Source organism: Nipponia nippon, unplaced genomic scaffold (assembly GCF_047370975.1).
Source record: "Nipponia nippon isolate SJK-2023a ecotype South Korea unplaced genomic scaffold, ASM4737097v1 scaffold_2, whole genome shotgun sequence".
Taxonomy (NCBI): domain Eukaryota; kingdom Metazoa; phylum Chordata; class Aves; order Pelecaniformes; family Threskiornithidae; genus Nipponia; species Nipponia nippon.
This window is the reverse complement of record NW_028262336.1, coordinates 129,339,985-129,360,490: the sequence shown is the minus strand read 5'-3', so window position 1 is coordinate 129,360,490 and position 20,506 is coordinate 129,339,985. Positions and strand designations below refer to the sequence as shown.

At 52.5% G+C, this 20,506-nt stretch overlaps 1 long non-coding RNA gene across 1 annotated transcript; it reads right to left on the bottom strand.

Moving 5' to 3' along the window:
* Positions 1-784: 784 nt before the first annotated feature.
* On the bottom strand, positions 785-19,134 carry LOC148055963 (uncharacterized). Its single transcript, XR_015704488.1, has 2 exons — positions 18,839-19,134; positions 785-1,112 (listed from the first exon to the last, which is right to left on the bottom strand). It is a non-coding gene; the product is annotated as an uncharacterized LOC148055963 (long non-coding RNA).
* Positions 19,135-20,506: the final 1,372 nt, after the last annotated feature.

The window sequence follows — 20,506 nt, the reverse complement described above, 5'->3', positions numbered from 1 at the left end:
GGGACCATGGATGGGATCGGGACCGGGACCAGAACCTGGACTGGAGCCCTATCAGTCCCTCCTTGTCCCCCTGGGGATGGGACCATGGATATGACCAGGGATGGAACTGGGACCAGACTCCCCCCCAGCACCGGGGCTGGGACTGGGGCTGATGTTAGGACAGGAATCCCCCCTCCAAGGATGGAAGCATGGGTGGGATTGGGGCAGGACCCCCTGCTCCATGGATCCATGGATGGGATCAGGGCTGGATCCCACCCGCCCAGGGCTGGGACCAGTCATCCCCACTGCACCCAACCTCCCTCCATCCACAGCGGCCCCAGGGCCCCCAAAGAGCTGCGTCCCCCCGGGGAGTGCCCTGGTGACCCCCCCTGCATCCCAGGGTGCCCTGGTACTGGAGCTTGCCCCAGTGGCAGAGCCCACGGTCCCTTACTCAGGGCATGGAGCAGCCACATGCAGGTAAGGGGGTCCCAGGACCAGTCCTGGAGGGGAAGAAATGCCTCTGAACCAGGTGGATGAGACCAGCTTGGGGCTCCTGCCATGGCCACCCTGATGTGGGACACTGTCCCACCGTGGGTGGCACCAAGCTGTGCCCCATTGAGCCCAGGGAGGGTACCAGCGCACCTCAGGTGATGCCCCATAGCACATCTTTCGCCACAAGCCAGCTTCATTTCCAAGGAAAGCAGAGGGATGGGGGATGTGAGATGGTAAAGGGACTTTGACGCCAATTTTAGCTCTAATTTTAGCTCTCAGGACCAGTTCCCACCAACCAGTTAAAGCTGTCAAGTCAAAACCATGAGCTCCCCGGGGTGGGGGAATTTATTTTAGAGAAGACTAAATTTGGGGGCCTGATTCATCACAGCTTCTCCTGCTCCACTCTCATTTTCCTGGGAGCCATGTGCCGGCAAAATGCTTCTTCCTTGGGGATACAGGTAAACCCTTGGGAAAGGGGATGTTGAGCCTTTTGCATCCCACCGTTGGGACTTTTCATCCAGGGAAGAGATTGCTGGAGCCAGGAGGATGTGACAGAAGATTTGCTCGAAGTTTGCTCCTTGCCATGTCTTCTCCTGTGAACTTCTGGGGGCTGGGTTCAACCACATATGGGGGTCCCGCTCCTGCAAAGGATAGCAGATCTGTCAAAATCCCTCTGTCGGGATGCAAAACATCTACAGAAACATAAGGGCAAACTGGACCATACTGTGGAAGAGAAGTCCTGCAAAGGTCCTACATTTCTAGGAAACACATGGAGTTCAGGTGCTGTGGGTGTGAGCTGGGGACCCCACGTCCCCCAGACACCCTGCGGAGATGGTGGGGGTCTGTCTCCATTCAGCCCTGGCACAACCCGGCCTCCCAAGAAGCTGCAGGAAGCTATGGAGGGCCACCACCATCTTCGTAGTCCGCCTTCTCCCTGCAGATGATTGATGCCCAAGTGAAGCAGTGGCCAGGTTCAACCCTACCTCCCCAGTGGGCCTCACTCACCTGGGCTGAAAAACCTTCAAATTTGGTGTGGCTGGAGGGTTTTTAGGCAGGATGAGGCAGGAGAACAAGCCTCACCGAATCATGTGCAGGTGGCCTAGTTGTTTTCCACTGCCACGAGCGCAGAGCCCCAGCACTCCCCCGTGTATTCCCCATCTGCGTCCATGGGCGTAAGCCAGATCCTCCTTCTGCAGCCGGATCCAGTTTCACATGGGGGCTCCTTGGGCCTCCTGGATATGGCTGGGGGGGACCATAAAGTCCGCGAGGGAGGAGGGGAAGGACACCGATGCCATCTATTATTCAAAAGCAGAAAGTGGTAGCCGGCTAAGGAGGCATTAGCCCGTGCAAAGAATATGAACATCTGGCACGGAAACGGTGCTGCAGAGATCTTGCTGACGGACCTCCATGCCAGAAAACAACAACAAAAAAGCCTGTTTCCTTCTTGTGATGTAATTTGTTTGAGGAGGGAAAAGAATACATCACGTCGCAGCTATTTGGGGCTGATAAGGAGGAAGAACGAGCTTGTTGCTTGCACAAAGGGACGGAGATGCCTGGGCAGAGCTGTGGAGCGGGGCTCAGACTGAAGCTGCCTAGCAGTGCCCTGCCGGGATGCCAGAGTGGTGCTGAGTTAAGCCCGTCTCGCTGGGATTTGGAAACACTTCTTGGGCAAGAGTTGGGTTAACCAGACCATAGCACCCTGGTTCCATCCTCCAAATCCTTCGCCCTGGCTCCCTCTGAAGGAGGAGGGGTGATGTCCAGAGATGTGGATGATATTCAGAGATTTGTTGTCTGTCCTTGCATGAGCTTTGGCCCCTGGGGCGATCGCTGTTGCTCAGCAGCCCTTGCCTGGTGCCGTCTCCCCCAGCCTGATCCTCCGCGGTCTGAACACCCGCAGCTCTTCCACTGCAAGATAAAGCCAAACAACTCAAGACAAGAGGCAGGCAGCTTTTTCATGTCAAGGGGTGATTAATTATGGCCAGGACCGGCTGAGAGGCTTGGTCGGCGGCTCATTGCTGGATGCTTCAACACAGAAGCGGAGATGTTTTTCTAAAAGCTTGTTTGGAGCAGGGAAGCAGTCCCCTGGAGAGTCCTCTTCCCATCAGACCTTTTTCAAGCCTGGTTAAAGTCCCAGCAGCTTCCAGCAAGCAGGAGCTTCCCAGCTTCACGGCCCACTGCAAGGAAAAGCCTTTTCTTCCCCTTCTTTTGCATCTTCTCACCTTCCTGCACTCATTTGGGTGCAAGGGAGATGGGAGGAGGGTTGTTACCCTCGGATGTCCACCCTAACCCACCTTACTCATTTCCATCCTTCATGCAGGTGATGATCCTGATTGCCCAGGGGATGCAAACCAAGAGCCTCCCTTCCCCAAAATCTCCTTTTTCCAGCTCCAAAGCAGCTCAAACAAGCCAATGAAAGAGGCAGATGTTTTAAATCCAGTTGAGAAGCGGATGATTTGTGCAGCTGCAGTACAGAAGACAGAGGCAAGCGGCGATACCCGTTCGAGCCAAGCTGGAAAGCAGCCCCACACTTCCCTTCAAGGCTTCATTTTTCAACTGTTTTGGCAGCAATGCAGGTTTCTAAGACGCTTTCAAAACATTTCCATGTTGTCTAGTGGGGAGGAATGCGATACAGGAACAGGAGGATCAGGAAGGTCAGGGTGGCCACAGCAGAGCCCTGTGCTGCACCCATGGGTGCAGATTAAACCTGCGGCGTGGGCAGCGGGACACCGGCAGAAGCACTTGAGACAAGCTGGGATATATCAGATCTCTTTTTCTTGCCTTTTTTCAAAGTCTTAACAGAAGAAAGGAAGAAAGTTTGCAGACAAGTGTTGGGTTGAGCCTGCAGACCTGCCTCGCGTTTGTTGGTGAGAGAGGAAAGGGTCATGAATGCTCATCTAAATCTATGTAAGTGCAAACTGATGCCCTGATCCAACCTGGTCATGGGCTTTTGATCACTTCTCGTGGTCTCTTGGCTGGTAAGATGTTCAGCCACCTAACTGGGAGGCAGGAATGTGCCCTGTGTGACCAGGCATGTAGAAGGGACATCCTATGGGAGCAGATGTGATTTTGCAGCTTCCCAGGCTGGCTGCAATTTCCCTTCAGGATGTTTTAATTCAGGACCATCAGCAACTTTTAAGGGTATATAAGAGGCAGCAAAAACCAATGCAGCTGGAGGATGAAGCATTTGTTCATGGTGGTGAACGTCAATGGGGTGTGCAGGGGATGAGGTCAGGCGGGGTTGATACCCACTGGGTGCTTTGGAGACATGGGAGGACCTTCCCAGCAGCCACCCGAGCTCCAAAGCAGGGTTGATCAGAGAAAGCAGTGTTGGAGGTGGGAGTTGGGGCTGGAAAAGCACTATGAGCCAGTCCCTCTGTCCATCCATCATACGCACACACTCCTCTATGAATCCCTCTTTGCCATCCCCGAGGCTGATGGCATTTGGGGAAGCAGCACCCAAGAGCCACAACCACAGTGGTGGGTGCTGAGCACAGAAAGGCACCCTCCACCCTTTTTCCACCCATCCCTGCAACAAGAACTGACAAGTGGGTGCAGACGGGGCACAGGGGACCTTTGCTGTCCAGGGCCGCATCCAGCTGGTAGGGCCTGGGGAAGGGGGCACTTGGAGGAGACCTGATGCACATGATGCTTGCTGGAGCAAGCAGCTGGAAGCAGTGAGACTTGATCTTTTCCACGTTGCTTCAGTGCAGAGAGGGCTTTGCTCTGTGGTTTTAGCCCTCTGGGTGTATATTTTTTATTCTCCAGCAGCGGTTGAGTTTTTTTTTTAGCCCGGCTTTTGTTTCCTGCCCACCGAGCACTTGTGATGCCCCAGCCCTCCTCCTCCACCGACCACAGGGCTTCAGAGCAGGAGGGCGATGGAGGTGGCAGGCTTCAAGCCGCTCACTTTTCCTTCAAGCTCCTACATAAACCAGTTTTTTTGGAGGCGTTTGTGAACTCCAAGTGCATCTCCCTCCCTCAGGAGGATGCTTGCAGAGAGCAATTCGGGAGCTGCCATGACCTCCCAGGTGGCAGGAGCTGACTGCTGGGCCACGAAGCACAAGGATCCCATTGTGGCCAACAGTGTTGCTTTTATAAAGACCTTAAATAAACACAACGCACCAGGGCAGGCGTGTTAAAATTAAAACATTGGCTTGGGCTACGTGTGCTGCGGACAGTGCAAGCTGGTTCCCAGCATGTGTGCGGTGGTGGAGGATGTGGTTCTGCACCGCAGCCAGCAAAGGGAGGGAGGGGGGTCGCAACGATGCCACAGGCTGATGGGTTCAGCCTTCCTCCCCAGTGGGTGTCATCCTCGGCTCCGCTGCTGCTGACCCCACCAATGGCTTTCTAAGTAGAGATGCTGAGTTTTCTGCCAAATTTTGTGATGCTCTTTGCTGCTTCCTCTTCTGCATCTTCCTCTGGGACTACCCAGAAAATAGTAAATAAGACTGAGATTTCAAAAAAACCAAACAAGGTCTTATTCAAGAGCTGGGTTTTGGGGCCTTTGAGTGAGTTGCAACAACAGGAGGTGCTGGAGGAGGTGGCCGGGAGGAGAGATGTTGCCCTGAGCATGGCTGGTGCTGCTGGAAGGGGTTGTGCATTGATCCTGGTGTCCAAGAGAGCAGGTAAGCACATGTCCTGAAACCAAGTCTTCCGAAAACCAGTGGCAGTGACCCATCCACGTAATGGCCCAAGCCTAAAATAGTGCTCGAGTAGAGACTGCCCTGAAAAAGGCCCATTTCCCTATTTGCAGACCTGGTGAAGATCCGGGCAGGTGTGGATCCCACCATGCATGGACCCCACTATGCATGGACCCCTTGTAGCAGCGTGGTGGGACACAGTGGGCATGGGCAGCTGGATTGTGGGGTCCAGTTGCCCCCCCAGATTTTGTGTGGTCACTGCTTGACTGACCCACCAGCAGCTCTGCCTGAAGGTGGAAACACAGCCTGGCACCATGGCAGATTTTGCTCTGGAGATTGGTTTATGGGATGGGGTGGCAGGACCCCCATAGTGTCCCATGTCTCCCATTTTTTATCTATTCCTCATGAAGGACCCAACAGACAAGAGCCACAGAGATGCTCAGGAGCAAGTTCCCATCGGTGGTGGGAGAAAAGCCATTTTACAGTGGTTTTCTGGGTCATTATTCTTGCTCTCAGCTCCCACCAGTGAGGCCATGGGGACCAGCGCAGGGTCCCACCCTGAAATCCCTTTGTTTCCAAAAAAATACTTGTTCTCAGTACGGGGCTTTTGAATTCACTTCCTTCCCCTCCCGTTCCAAAATAACCTTTGTGTCCTCAGGGAGATTTGCGCTGAGAAGACCCAGGGTATGGTGCTGGGAGGGCAGACGGATGTGTGGACCCCAGAAAGCCACTGCTCCCTCTGGATGCCATGTGGTGGGGGATGCTCCTTACCCAGCTCAGCCCAGAAACTGAGCCCAGACTGCCCAGGCAGGGCTGGGAGAGCATGCACACAAGCAATGCCAGGATGAGTCCAGCCCATGCATGGCCCCTTGGAGATGTTCATCTAAATTAACATTTCAAATGGGTGAAAAAACCACACCGTGTCCCTCTTTAGACCCCAAACCGAACGCACCCCTATTTGATGAGCGGGTGAGGATGAGGAGCGCAGTATTACACCTTCACAATACTCCAGCCACCCTCCTTGGGGACTCATCCTGCTTCCTGCCCTTTGGAAGATGGTTGGTGGCATCCTCCTGCACGCAAGGCATCCCTTCACAGCTTCCCCATGGATACAAACCCCATTTGAAGCAGACCAACATTAGATCCACTTCAGTTCTCAATAAAAACCTCCCTGCAGAGGATGGATGCAACCCAGCATCATTTAAAACCATTAAAACCATTTTAAAACCCCTCCTATCATCATCCAGATTAATTTTCTTGCATTTTTCCATATTTTCTCATTTAAAACACCAATTGAAAGCAAACTGGGCTCACAAAGCCTGCCCTGCAGAGCGCAGAGCTCTGCAACCTGCACCTATTTCCCTGGCCATGGTTGGCACGGGGTCAGAACAACTGGGGAGATGGGAAATTGGGTCCATAGGGATTTCTCCTGGGGAAACGCAGGCTGATGGTTGGGTGCTCCATCATGGATGTGCATTTTTTTTTTTTTACCTCCAACCAGGCGAGAGGGAAGGCATTTGCTTTCCTGTGTCCACCCTGCGATAACCCACTGCCCAGGAGGGAGACCAGCCCAAAGGCTCGCTCCCAACTGGTGTCCTTGGCAGGAGTCCCATATTGTTATCTAGGGCCTGGCTGGTGTTTCTTATTTGGATCTTTGCCACCGCAGTTAAAATAACTCTCCCACCACTCCCAGCATTTAAATGTCACGTTCCAGGGATTAATCCGGAGTCTCTCCTTGGCTTGGGATCATTGATGGGACCAAGGCAGAGCAAGAGCATCACGGTGCCGGGTGTGCGCTCCCAGTGCTGGAGATCCCACAGCTGAGAGTGGGCTTGTCACCAGCTCCAGGTTCAACGTCCTTGGCGAGCTGGGGATGTAGCTATCAGCAAGACTTAGCTAAACAGAAGCCAATTCCTCCAGGTCAAATGGTTATTTCCTTGTAAATCTGCTTCTAGCCCTCAGCTGAGCAGTCCCGGGAAGTCCAGATTTGCAAAACAAGCTTTGGAGGCAATAGTGTTTACTTGACCGCCTCTTACAGTTGGTCCTGTGCTTGGTTTTTGCCCAGACAAGTCCTGGAATCAAAGGAACGGGTTTCCAAGCTAAATACAAGCTGAGAGCAATTGAGTGCTTAATGAAGTCGGTATCAGTTAGGCCATCTCTAAATGGAAAGATAAATTGTGCCTAAGGAGCAGAGGACGTGTAGGCAAGGAGAGAGGGAAGAGAAGAGAAATGATGATGCCGTTATCCTCAAGGAACGAGAGAGACAGTTGTTGGTCTGTGATGCAGAAGATGGGGGAGGAAGGATAGTGGGACCTGTAGTGTGTCCTCTGCAAAGAGACATAAACCTTTGTAGCAGCATCATTTTTTCAGCTGGATGGACCAAAGCTGTGGCATCCAGATTTGCAAGCAGCAGCCTGGGACATGCTTTAACTAGAAGAGCTCCTTCCCCATGTCCCCAGGGCTGCTCCCTGTGCCAGTGGGGCTTTCCCAGGAGAGGTGATGGTGGTGCTCCTTGGGATTGCTCCCTTCGTTCTCTTCCCATGATAAGGGCCAAGGAGACCTGCTTGAGTGAGTCTTGATAATCATGGCAACACCACCAACATTGCCACCACTGATATTTCAGGTTGAGCATACGGGAAAACTGCTCCACCATGAGCAGGTTGTGCAACCTCTGTCCTTGGAGGTTTTCAAGACCCAACTGAATAAAGCCCTGCACAACCTGGTTTCACCCCAGAGCTGTCCCTGCCATGACCAGGAGGTTGGACTGAGACCTCCTGAGGTTCCTTCCGAACTGAGTTACCCTGTCTTCCTCTGATCAGGGGATCCCAGCAGACTGGGGTCAGGCTGAAGGTGCCAACATATGCCAGTGATGGAGCAGCCCCATGGCCTGGTCCATTGTGGCTCCACTGCTCTGAGCCTTAAGTCAAAAACTGGGTGAGTGTCAGGGAGTTTTGCTAAGACCAGTAGATAACCAGGTGCAGTTTTTTTAGCTGCCACCTGAATTTCACCCTGCAACCTTTAACAGTTGGACTTGATGATCTTAAAGGTCTTTTCCAACCTGAACGATTCTATGATTATAACTTCTCACCGAAGCCAGTAACTAGTGCTTGGGTTGATCTCTGTTACAAAGGCATCGCATCTTGCATTAGAAACATCCATGGGGAGACGTCACTGCCTCCTGCCAAGATGGTCCTTTCATTTAATAGTGCTTCTTCCCCACAGTCTCTGCCCTATGTATTAAACATTTTGTGCCTTATTTAATATAAGCACGTGTCTGGCTTCGACATCCAGTGACCAAAGGGCCCTTTGACACACGCCATAGGGCCTCATGCCATGCAAGCCAGGTCTTGATCTTCCTTTTAGCAATTTGGGCAGGTCTTTTTGGGAAGAAAAAGCTGAGCTGGCCTTTTCTGGGCTGCAAAGTGAACAAGTGGAGGGTGGTCACCAGCAGACACTTCCCAGCCTGTTTCAAGTCAAGGGGAAAGCCCTGGGTTTACAGTGAGAGATGGACCACACACAAGGTACCCATGGAAAATAGATGATGGCTTTGCTCCGTTTCTGGATTTGTCCCACCCATCATGGTGTAGTCTAGAGAGGGACTGGGGTACAGTGCACGGTTCATGTATTAGCAGGTTGAAGGACACCCTGGACATGGTCTGGACCATGAACCCACCATTACCCTCAAGCTGGTAGCTGTCATTAAAACTGAACCACAGACTCACGTAGAAACAACAGAGCATCTCATCGTCACCGGGATCTACCTCTTCCTGGTTAGAAAACACCACGAGGAAGACCCTTCCCTTAGCTAAGTGCTTGCAGGTGTTTCCTGGTGTTTCCAGGCGTGGGGACTGGCCAGGTTCTCCCTTCCAATGCGTCATTCATGGGGTGGCCATGCCAAAGCCTGGAGCCACAGTAAGGACCCTTGGGGCTCTACGATTTTCAGAATAAATAGACCATCTGATAAGAAAAGCCCAGGAATAGATATTTTCAGGAGCAGGTATTTGCAAGGGAAGTGGATGGAGATTTATCTCCAGATAGATAGCCAACAGGGAGAGGGATTGCCTCTCCCCCGTCCCTCCAGTTTCCACAGGAGTGAGTCACTCACCTTCCTGTGGCAGGAGGAAACCCTCCCGCTCTCATGGAGCCCTACAGATTGGCTCTCCACCGACCTTTCCCTTGTAACGAGGCAGCTATTTTGGGATACAATGCCCCGCTTCTTCCCATGTCCCCCGCGGCCAACAGCGTGGGCTGGGGAATCCTCGGCACAGTAGTGATCTCCATACCACTCTGGCTCCATGCTCCCTGTCCCACCACGGCTATGGGGTGATGGCAACAGCCTGGGCCAGTGGGAAAGGCTGATGGGCAACTCTGGGCAAGGCTCACTGCTCATGTTAACTAGCTCAGCAGAGCCCTGGAGCCCAGGGCAACCTCTGCCTGTCCCCCCAAAGACCAGGGTGAGGGATCTGTGGTCATCTTCCATGGGCCATGAGGAGATGGGACATGGTCATCTTACACTGACATGGTTTTAGGGCATCTGGGAGACCTACTGCCAGGCTGATGGGTGTCCTCTGCTCTGAAATTCAGCTCCCAAAGTAACCCTAAAACCCAGCTGGGCAGTGTGACAGGGGTGAAAGGGCAGGAGTGTGGGACCAGCCTCCCCAGCAATCCAGGCATGACCTCTGCACCAAGCTTTGACCTCCTCCAAGATGCCCATGAGCTCTGTAATGGATGGAGAGCAGCTCCACGGGTGGAGGGATTGCTCAGGAGGAGGGTGTCTTTGCTCTGGGACTCAGGGCTGGGGCAGCCAGCGATATCCTCGGTCCTGTCATCATGTCTATGCCTGCTCGCTGGCCACACTGGTTACTCACTGCCAGTGAAAGCCTGTGGCTCAGTTTCCCCATCTGTTAAAGGTGAGTGTGGAGGAAGTATTGCACCTCCTCAAGAGCCTAAATCAAAACCATGCCAGTGGAAAGAAGTGGAATTATTTAATTGCATTAGCTAATTACATTTCCACGCTATTTCCCCATTGTTTCCAACAGCCAGGGAATCAGTTTGCATGTTACCATGTTTTGCTGTCTTGGTTTCAGCTCTGGGGGCTCATCCCCACTTTTGAGGACCAACCTAAGAAATGGGGTGGCAGCAGCAGGATCGAGGCTCTGGTCCAATCTGGGTACCACCTTCGTTTCCCCTCTGAGCCCCAGGAGATGCTCTACAGGGAGGATGGAGCTGCTAGTGACTGCATCTCCCTGTCCCACTCCACCAAGAGCCAGTGAGGCCCCAAGGGACGGTGGGCATCTCGGAGCAGGTGGAAGGGGTTTCCCAATGGAGGTGAGTGCAGGTCTCCAAAAGACCCCCGACGGATATGTCAAATGAGAAATTCATTGGCTTCAGAGTCCATTGGCTATGGAGGAAGTCAACTTGCTGCCAGGTGGAGGAAATGAGATATCACTTGGCTTTTGGTGGAGAAAACAAAAAGCCCAGTGAATGCTGGGGAGCCACAGCATGGATGGAGCAGGGGGTCCCTTGGTGCTCAGGGTGGGGGCATGTCTGTGTCCTCCATCTCTGCTCCCCTGTTAGAAGCTCCTGGGTGGCTTTCTGCCTCACCGTTGGGGACATATTGCCAGGAGAGCTTGTCCATGTGAGCCCAAGCTTCCGCAGAGCGTGGGGGACTCACAGAATAACTGAGGTTGGGGGATCATCTGGGGTCTCTGCTCCAAGTCTGACCTTCTGGACCTCTGCTCCAAGCCTGCTCCAAGCCTGCTCCAAGCCTGACCTTCAGCAAGGTCAGGCTGTGTCCAGGACAGGCTGGACTGTCTCCAAGGATGGAGATTTTCCTGCTCTCTGGGCTGCTTTCCAAGGTTTGACTATCCTTATGGGATTTTTTTCTAGTATCTAATGGAAGTTTCCTTTTTTGTATCTTGTGACACTGCTTCTTGTCCCATCACTGGGCACCTCCATCTCCGTCTCCTCCACACCATCCCAGCAGGGAGCTGCAGGCAGCAATAAAATCCCCCTTGGCCTTTTCCTCTCCCACTGCACACCCATCTCAGCCTCTCCATGTCCTGAGCTCCAGCTTGGTGGCTCCTCTGGGCTCTCTGCCTGATACTGGGGAGCCCCAAACTGGACCAGTGGGCCCAGATGTGGTCTCACCAGTGCCAAAGAGAGAGCAGGAATCACTGCTCTGGCCCTGCTGCCTCCACTCTTGCAAATGCCACCCAGGGCATGGCTGACCTTTGCTGCTGGAAATGCACATTTCTGATTTGGGGGCAACTTGTGGCCACCAGCTGCTTCCAGCCGGCCACCCCAGCCTGGCCGGCTGCACAAAGCCAGCATGTCCCAGAGGCAGGACCCTGTACTTGCCCTTGTTCAACCTCTTCAAGTCCCTTCAACAGCCCTTCCTCCAGCAAGCCAACCATGTTTCCCAACCTGGTCTTGTTCCCAAACTTGCTGAGCATTCTCCATCCCATCATGCAGGTGGTCACAAGAGCGATGGAGGTTGTTAAAAGAGTGCTTGAGCGTGCCCTGGCCCTCCAGCCCTCCCTGGAGCGTGCACAAGAGGGTATCAGAAGTGGGACATTGCGTCTGTGGGATCGACAGCCCGCAGCCAAAAATTGGGTTAACTCTTCACATCCCTTCTCCTCCCGGCTGTCCGATTCACTTCCCAAAGAGTTCATGGCATTTCATCATCAGGCAAGAGAGAGGAAAAGTCATCGGGAGTTTACACTTGGATTTAAGAGGAGTTTCATGCTCCTCATGCATGTGTGCTGCGGTCTTGTGGGGTCAGCTTGGCACTGCCGGGCACTTGGGGCTGCCTCACTGCTGCCAACTCCTTATCTAAAGGGCCCTCTTCACAGGATGGTGGTCCTGAGGCCTGTCCCACCAGTATGGCAACATCCCCCGCCTCCTGCCCCCTTACGCTTCGGGCATTCCCTGCCCACAGCCCTCCCAAGCACCACCCAACCACCCTTTCAGTTGAGGTGACATCTTGTCTTGCTGCTTTGGTTCAGCGCCCATGAAAATGCTGATGGATGCTCCTTGGTTGGAAACAGCTCTTGTCTGACACTCGCAAGGGTTGGGGAACACTGATTCACCCGCAGACCCTTCCCAGAGTTGGGGTTAGAGTTAGGGCTGGGGTGAGGGTTAGAGTTGGGGTTAGGTGATGCTCCCTGTCCCCTGTTTTTCCAGTGTTTCATGGAGATGCCACATAGATGCATTACTTGGGTAGGGGATGGCCACTGCCCCTCACACCCACACCACTTTTGGGGTTGTCCTGTCCTGATTTCCCCAGCCTTGACCATCCCTATAAACACACACAGGGGCCTTCCAGCTCAAATCCAGTTCTTATGGGCATCATCTCAAGGCATGGCAGCATCTGCACGGCCAGATTTAGTCCTGCTCTTAGAGGACAGCATCTAGGCCATGTCCCAGTGACACCCTCATTTGCGGTCCCTGTGCACGGGCTGTAGCCAGGTGTCCCCAACAGGACAGTGATGAATGAGGGGACCTTTGCGGAGGAGTGGGACAAGGGGAGGCCACAGAGGGCTGACAAAAATATGGGCAAGGCAAAGGGCTGCATTTTGGCCTCAGCGAGATCAGACACAGGCTGGTCCAAGGGACTGCCCAGTCCCAGGCAATGCCTTTTGCAACTGGAAAAGCCATGCTCAGGAGAGGAAAAAATGCTCCCACGTCTTGCTTAAGGGCAACCTTCATCCCTGGGCTGCGTCTCCTTCCCAACCTCAGCTGGCGAATCCATCTCTCAACGGGGACGCTCTGTGCCTACAAAGTTCATCTCGGCTTGTGCAACCGTGGAGGCTACTCATGTCCTATAACCACTAATATATATTCCAGCTGCTATCCCGGAGCCAGGAGCTGGGGGCGTTAATGGCACGGGGCTGCTCAGGGCATTCCCGCGCTGCAGGGCTCCCTGTCGTGTCCCAGCCTGAGTTGGGACCTGCCGCGATCAGCAACCACGCGGGGCACAGCAAATGAGTCAGACATTCTCTGCAACGCAGCCAGCCTTGCACGACAGTTTTTGGGAGTTTGGGCATGTCGAAAAGCAAACACCGGTAGCAAAATGTGCCTGTGAAGGCGGCGGCAGCAAGCAAGGATGGAAAACCTTATATTGCACGTTTTAGGTGCATCCACGTCATGAGCACACCTGTGAGATTTTGGGCTTCATGGCACAATTTTGCTCACACAAACGCTGGCCAGATCCAGCCCTTCTTCTGAGCTTTGTTAAGCCATACGTTTCCAGATGTGCATCTTCTCTCTATATGCTGAAGGGCCAGGATAAGGCTTAGCTATGCTCATGTTTGTGCCTCTAAATGCTGGGACTTTGCAGATGTACGATCCGCATTTGTGAACGGGCAAAGTAAATGGATTAAATATTTCATGGACTTAAAAAAACAGAATAAATTCTTGTTTCATTTCCCTTATGACTCAGAGATGAAAACTCACTCTCCGGAGCAGCTATTGTGTAAGAGTGGGCTTGGTAAGTGGATTTTATTTGCTACTGTAACCTATCAACCATTCCCAGAGAAGAAAATCCTTTCACAGAGCACGAGCAGTGCGCTTGAAGCAGCAAAAGCAATTTGCTCTGGAAAATGGCAGTTCTTTCTAGTACGGAGGGGCTGGTTTTATGTAGGGGATGTACAAACCCAGCAGCCTTCCAGCCAGCACACCTGAGCCCGGGTTTAATTAGCGCTGCCGGGAAGCTGTTGGTGATCTACCAAGGCTGAACGAACTCAGCTTTGGGAGAGCAACGTGAGGCTGTTCTGTCTTTTGTACCGATGAGAAATCAGCACTGAAATTAGTATTTGTACGGGTTTTATTGCTGCTTTCTGATGTTCAGGCAAGATGAACATGCTCGTAGAAAACTCAAAACACTCAATATATCTGTATTTTTACATTTGGAAGTTAAATTAGGGGATTACTTACTGTTAAAATGCTTTGATTAGATCTGATAATTACAGCCACAATCTCTTTTCTCGGTGCACGTTCTGCTCTAGGAGAATAAAAATCTCTGGGGCCATTTGGTTTATTTTCTTTCATGTATTGGGGTTTTCATCTCTTCACGTGTCTCAAAGCCTCACCCTCCAAATAAGATCATTTCACTGGCAAAAAGAAGAGGCAGAAGAGAAAAGCAGGCAGGAGCGTGGCTGATCTCCGCGCCTTTGCTCAGTTACAGCAGGGATAAACCACATTTGCTCTCAGGCTGGTGCTTTCCTTTAGCGAGTACAATGCTTGCCCACAGAGCATCATCTCTGTAACAGAGATGCAGCTCTTCCTACTGAAGAGTTTAGTAAGCATTAAATCGAAGCAGCTAGAGACATGTCAGCACATTGCTCCCACCATTTCTCCTTTGCAGGGGAAGTTTCAGTTCCCCTCTTGGATGCCAAGGCTCAGCTCTAAGCCCATGTCTCCCCTGCATCCACCCTCTTGAAGGGGTGTGCCAGGCCCTTCCACAAAATGGGGGAAAAAATGCTGAACTTGGCTCACACCGCACTTACTTTCAGCTTCGTACCTAGTTTTGCTTCCTTCCTAGCCTTGGTAGAAGATGGGTAACTCCAAGGTCTCCACCCATCCATGGACGGGCACCTCCAAGGCCACCCATCCATCTCCTGATGTCCTCTCCTTCTGTCTCCTTCCAGGTGCTCCCTTTGGAACAGGGTCCAGTCAACAACAACAAAGGTCACAATTCCCCACGGGGTTTTCTTAGGAGCTTCATCTCTGTTTTCTTTCCTTGACTGGCACCCAGAGACAGGCCCTTCCTTGGAGGAACCAATGGGATGGGATCCCTCCTTGTAAGGATGCTCTTGGCTCCTACAACCTTGCCCAAGCAAGGAAAACCACAGCATGGCTTCATTTGTGTGCCATTGGATGTAATATTTGGTGTCGGGGTCTCACACACTTTATGGGAAGACTGAAACAGAAGAAAAGGAATCAGGCAGTGATGCTTCCAAGAAGTGAGAGAGGAAGGGGTGTGAATGTTGCTGACTTCTTACACTACAGAAGTGCTGTGGTCACAAGCAGTAGAAAAATTTTTAAGGAAGAAATTCTCCTGATCCAACCATCGCTTGAGGTCAGGACAGTAGCAGTGTGCAAAGCGTGAAGCATACGAGAAGGGAAGATTTGGCTTGTGGTCACAATGTTGGGAGAAGACTTGCCACAGTCACCTTTTGTTTGGAGAAGGTGCTGGGAAAAGGTCCTTGCAGGATTTGAGGCTCCATCCAGACCCTAAAGCATGCAATTCCCTATGGCTGAACCACAGCCATTCTCCTGGGCTTCAAAGATGGGGATGTTTGGGGTTGGAAGGGGCTTGTCTCCTAGCAGGATACTGCTTCTTCCTCCCTTCAGCTGCCCTTGGCCGTAGGAAGAGAGCTGAAACAGATACTAAGGCTCGTCAGGGTGAATGGAGGTGACTGCATGCAAAATCATCAGGAGAAAAACAGTGCCAGGGTGGTGGGGATGGCTGGTGTTGATAACCAGGGCTGCAACGGGAGGTGACCAAGTGGGGAACGCTGGAAACGGGCCATCTCCGTCCAGCCCAGGCAGCTGCGGGCTGATACAGTCTCCATGTAGCCAAGCCCTTGGCGCAAAGCCATGGGATGGTGCAGCGAGGTGCCAGCATCTCCACCGTCCCCCCGCTCTGTGGGTCAACCAGCTCTACCCACACCACTCTTGATCAACACATGTCTGCTCCAAAAACCATCCAGTGCTGGAGGCGCCATGTCCTTCCTGAACACCCACCGTGGACGCAAGAAGGAATCCAACAGTCCCTTTCCCTCTGCAGCTGGTAAATAAGGAGGAGAAGGGCTTCCCACATCTTCTCCCAGCCACACAACACCCTTGAGCCCTGTTGAGCTCCTGATCCCCAAAACTGCTCTCAGACACATTTTTGCAGAACCTCTCTCCAGGTGGTTGTTCACACTCTCTCCAAGAAGGACTTTTTTCCTCCGCTGCCCTGGAGGGATCCAGGAAACCCTTCCAGCGTGCTCAGCCCATCCACTGCTCTTCACGTGATACCATCTACCAGCAGATAAAAATACCCATGGTCCGAGCAGGCAGGGATGCACCCAGCCGGGAACAGATAACCTTGCGATCACAGAAATGTGCCCCAGCCAGTTTCAAGTTACACATTAACAAGAAACGGGGAGACAGCGCAGTGACGCACGAACGGGCAGGGGAATTTATAGCAGGAATGCACACGTTGCTCGGCTCACGCAGAGGGGATGATGGAGGGGACAGCTCCATCCCAACGTGCTCCTGCACAAGGCAGGGTGGCAGCAGGTCTCTGTGAGCTGGAGACACCAAGAGTGTGCCTAAGGGAGCAGGGCAAACACTGCTTTTGGGATCAGATCCATGTCCATCAGGCTAGAGATAATTTAGAGTAGGAGTTTGTCAGTCTGACAACAGCTTGTACTTCCAAGGAAGGCGTGGGAAACCTCCAAACATGGAGAAGTTCTCATAAAGCTGAGAAGATGCTTACAGCTCTGACCTTGCACCTCAACACAGGCACTGGTTGCTAAAGATATAAAAGCCAGCTGGAGATTCGCCACCCATGAGCAGCACCTCCATTTTTGGAGCCTGCTGAGGCCCTCAGCTCAGCCTTTATCTCAGAGCAGGATCTCGTCGCCACCTTTTGAGCAGCTTCAGGGGTCCAGCTTCACCATCGCTGAGCATGTCTGCAAGTCTGCCTTATTATATTGCCACCACCCCCATCCTTTCCCGTCTTTTCTCACGACAAAGCCAGACAACTGGGAGGAATCCACACCTTCTTGACTTGTGAACACACCACCCGGAGACAGCCAGACACGTGAGCTCTGGGCTCCACCATGGGGAAGGGGGTCTCCCACGTGTCCATCAGACTTCTTCTCTCCATGACCATGGTGCATGCAACCATCCTTCTCCCCAGATCACCCTCTGTTAAAGAGGGGAACGCATCCTGGAGGATGTTCAGGCACAGATATGGTAACCTTTACAGAATGGAGATGGAAACGTCGAAGACATATGTGCTGCTATGGACCACGCGGTGAGGCAGCATGAAGCAGGTCTGCACTGCTGAGCACACAGGACTCAAAGGCAATGTTTTAATTCAGAGCAACAAGAAGTTTTGCGGTGACTGCCCTGATTGTCCTACCTAACACACGTTGGTTTGCTCTGGAAATGCAGCCCCAGAGCACACAACCTTGGTTCTTCCCAGATGAAAGCAAACTGGGACATCTGCACTGGGAGAGCCCTGAACACACAGCACCACCTTTTGGGGACTCATAGGTCTGACCCAACGAGTGTCCCCTCAACCTTGTCCTCCCGCGTCTACCAAGCAAGCATGGAAAGCTCTTGCAATGCAGAAAGTGTCCACAACACCCCGGGGTCCTTCTGGTGCTTTATAAAGGGCCAAGTGGCATCCTCATCTTCATATTTGCTGTCAGCACCTCAACACTTTGCAGCTCCAGTGTTACTCCCTTGTCTTTACAACCTGCCTCCTGCCTCGATGTCCTTTCTGGGGACAGACATTTTAGCAGGGCCAGCAGTGATAAGACAAGGGGCAATGGTTTTAAAATAAAAGAGGGGAGATTCAGGCTGGGTATAAGGAAGAAATTTTTTACAATGAAGGTAGTGAAACACTGGAACGGGTTGCCCAGAGAGGTGGGAGATGCCCCATCCCTGGAAACATTCAAGGCCAGGCTGGACGGGGCTGTGAGCACCCTGATCTGGTTGAAGATGTCCCTGCCCATGGCAGGGGGAATGGACTGGATGAGCTTCAAAGGTCCCTTCCATCCCAAAGCATTCTATGGTTCTCTTCTTCCCTGGTCCAAGCCTCCTTTTGCTGTCTCCTCTTGTCTCTTGTCCCCTCAGAGCTTTTGTCTTTTCTTTCATCCTTTTTTCTTACTGTCCCACCCTTCCTTACTGCCATAGTTTCCTGAGGGTTATGTCAACCCCTTCGAGGTCACTTTTAGGAAGATGAAGGCCACCTTCCTGAGGACAACTTCAACAACTACCTCTCAGGAGCAGCTCAGCAGGTATGTCCCAACCTTGAGGACCCTGAACAGATCTTCAGGTGATCTTGCTGCTCACTGGGATGCCCATGTCCATGTCCATGTCACGTGGAACAGTTTGGAGGAAAGAGGCTGGTAGAGGCTTGATGATGCCCCAGTCCCTGGACATTGTAGATGACCCTCAGGATGCAGGCAGGTGGCAGCAACACCTCAGATCCCATCCCAGCTCCAGAGAAGTGATGATGACAAGTCCTGTGCATTCCTGGAGTTACATCCAGTGATGGTGAACGTGCAGGGCTGGCTCTTGGCAGGAGGCCCTGCACCCGTCTCTGGGTGCCCACATCCCAGGGGCAATGTGATCCCACAACGTGAGCCCATGAAGCTGTGCCTGCTGTCTAAATACTCCCAAACCTCAGGAGTGTTGTTGGATGGCTCTTGGAGACTCTTCTCAGGTTTCCTCTACTCCAGTAGTATCGGTGACCTCCTGCCTCCTGCTCCTGAGGTACTGCCGCTCCACATCAGAAAAGCAACCAATGGGTGTTTGATGCGACCCTACGGGGCTGTGTTTTGTGGGTCCCACTCCTACACCAGACCATAGCAGCCCCACAGATTCACTCCCACTCAAGGAATAAAACCCATCACTGGACATAACCCTCATCTCCTCTCTTTGCTTCCCCCCATCTGCTCCCAGCTTGCAGGATGGGAGATAACACCGGTGTAAGGAGGACTTACCTGATTTACACCAGCAGAGAGGCCACCTCCATTTGAAAGCACCATGAAGTACCTCCTGGATAGGCTTGGAAGCTGTTATGGTTCCGTGCTGGGAGGGGACGAAGGGCTAAGACTGAGTCCTGCTCCAGATGAGCAGATGCCTCCTGTATCCAGTGGATCCTGATGTTCACGTCTGGTCACGAGCAACCAGAAAATGAGCAGGAAAGCTGCCAATTCTTGGAGGAAAACAAACGCCATAAACCTGCCAAGCATCCCTGCTCAGAGATATTTACTCTTTCGATGTGTTCTCATGGAAATTAATCCCAGTCTCACCCCTCCGGGTACGGTAAACATTACGAGCAAGGAATGGGGAGAGGCTAGGACAGCAGAGCACGGGGAACAAAGCCGCTTGGGTGTACCAGCCTTCACCGAAATGTGGTGGAACAGGCCCAAGCAGGACGTAGCAGGGCCGTACGGGCTCTCTTCCAGCTCGGCTGGACCTCTATCCCCCTGCGGCCATCTCGGCTGCGGGACAAGTTGTTCCGCCCCAGTTCAAACTGGAGGCTGATTCATCCCCTGGGCTCCTGAAGAGCCACTTCAAGGTTTCTTCAACTCGCACCGGGTTACAACAAGCTCCAAAGAGGGATTTTTTTTTCTTCTGCTGGGGAATGCCAAAGTATGCAAAGAGCAAGGAATTATACAGATGGGGAAAAATAAGATGCACAGAGCATGCTTAGCACACTTATTTTTCCCCATCCGTATAATTTCTTGATTTTTGCATGCTTTGTGCATCTTATTTTTCCCAGTCCATACTTTTTCTTTTTTAGGGCAAAAAAAGGAGCGCTCTCAGTTGCTTAGGTGTTACCTTTTGCCTTGCCATCGCTGTAGGACACGCGCACCGCTCCGATTCGCATCCACATGGCACCCCCACGTGGGGAAAGCCTGGAGGCTCCAGCACCTTTTCCTTCTGATGGATGTGCGAAGCCTTCTGGGTGAAAGAATGAAGAGGTGGAAATACAAATCAAATAATTAATTAAGGGGAAATCCAGGGAAAACAGCGGTTGTGCTGGGAGAGCTCTGCCAGGGCGGCGCAAGGTGAATACGAGCGTCGTTGCCTGAGCACATGGGTTGCTTTGAGCAATTAAATTGGGACCAGGACCCATCATCCCTCATCGTTCACCGCATCCCGGGAAGCGGAGGGATGCAAGGAGCCCCCAGAACAGATGTTGGGGTACCCCCAGCCTGCGATGTGCACATGGCATGGCATCTCCATGGTGCCCCAAAACCTGTCCCTACCTTAGCGGAGCAGCGGCAAGGGCTGGGGGAGAAAGGAGGAGCTGGAAACATCTGGAGGCACAACATCTGGAGGCTGGAAACATCTGATTTAATGCCGGTGTAGTCTTTGAAGCCCTGGGAGAAGCACTCAGAACAAAACCGCAGCTGTCAGATAATCCCAAGCTCAATTTCTGGCTTTACCTGCTCCTCGGAGAGATCACCTCCCACGCTGGCAAAAACACAGGCAGGGAAGGGAATGGCTGTGCCATCCCCCAGGATATCGCTGTTAATTATCAAGGATCATTTTGTTCCTTCAGTCTTTTTTTTCATACTTTCATTCATTTTTTCATTCTTTTGTTCCTATCTATCTGCCTGCCTATCTGTCTGATCTATTTGTCTATCTACCTGTTGATC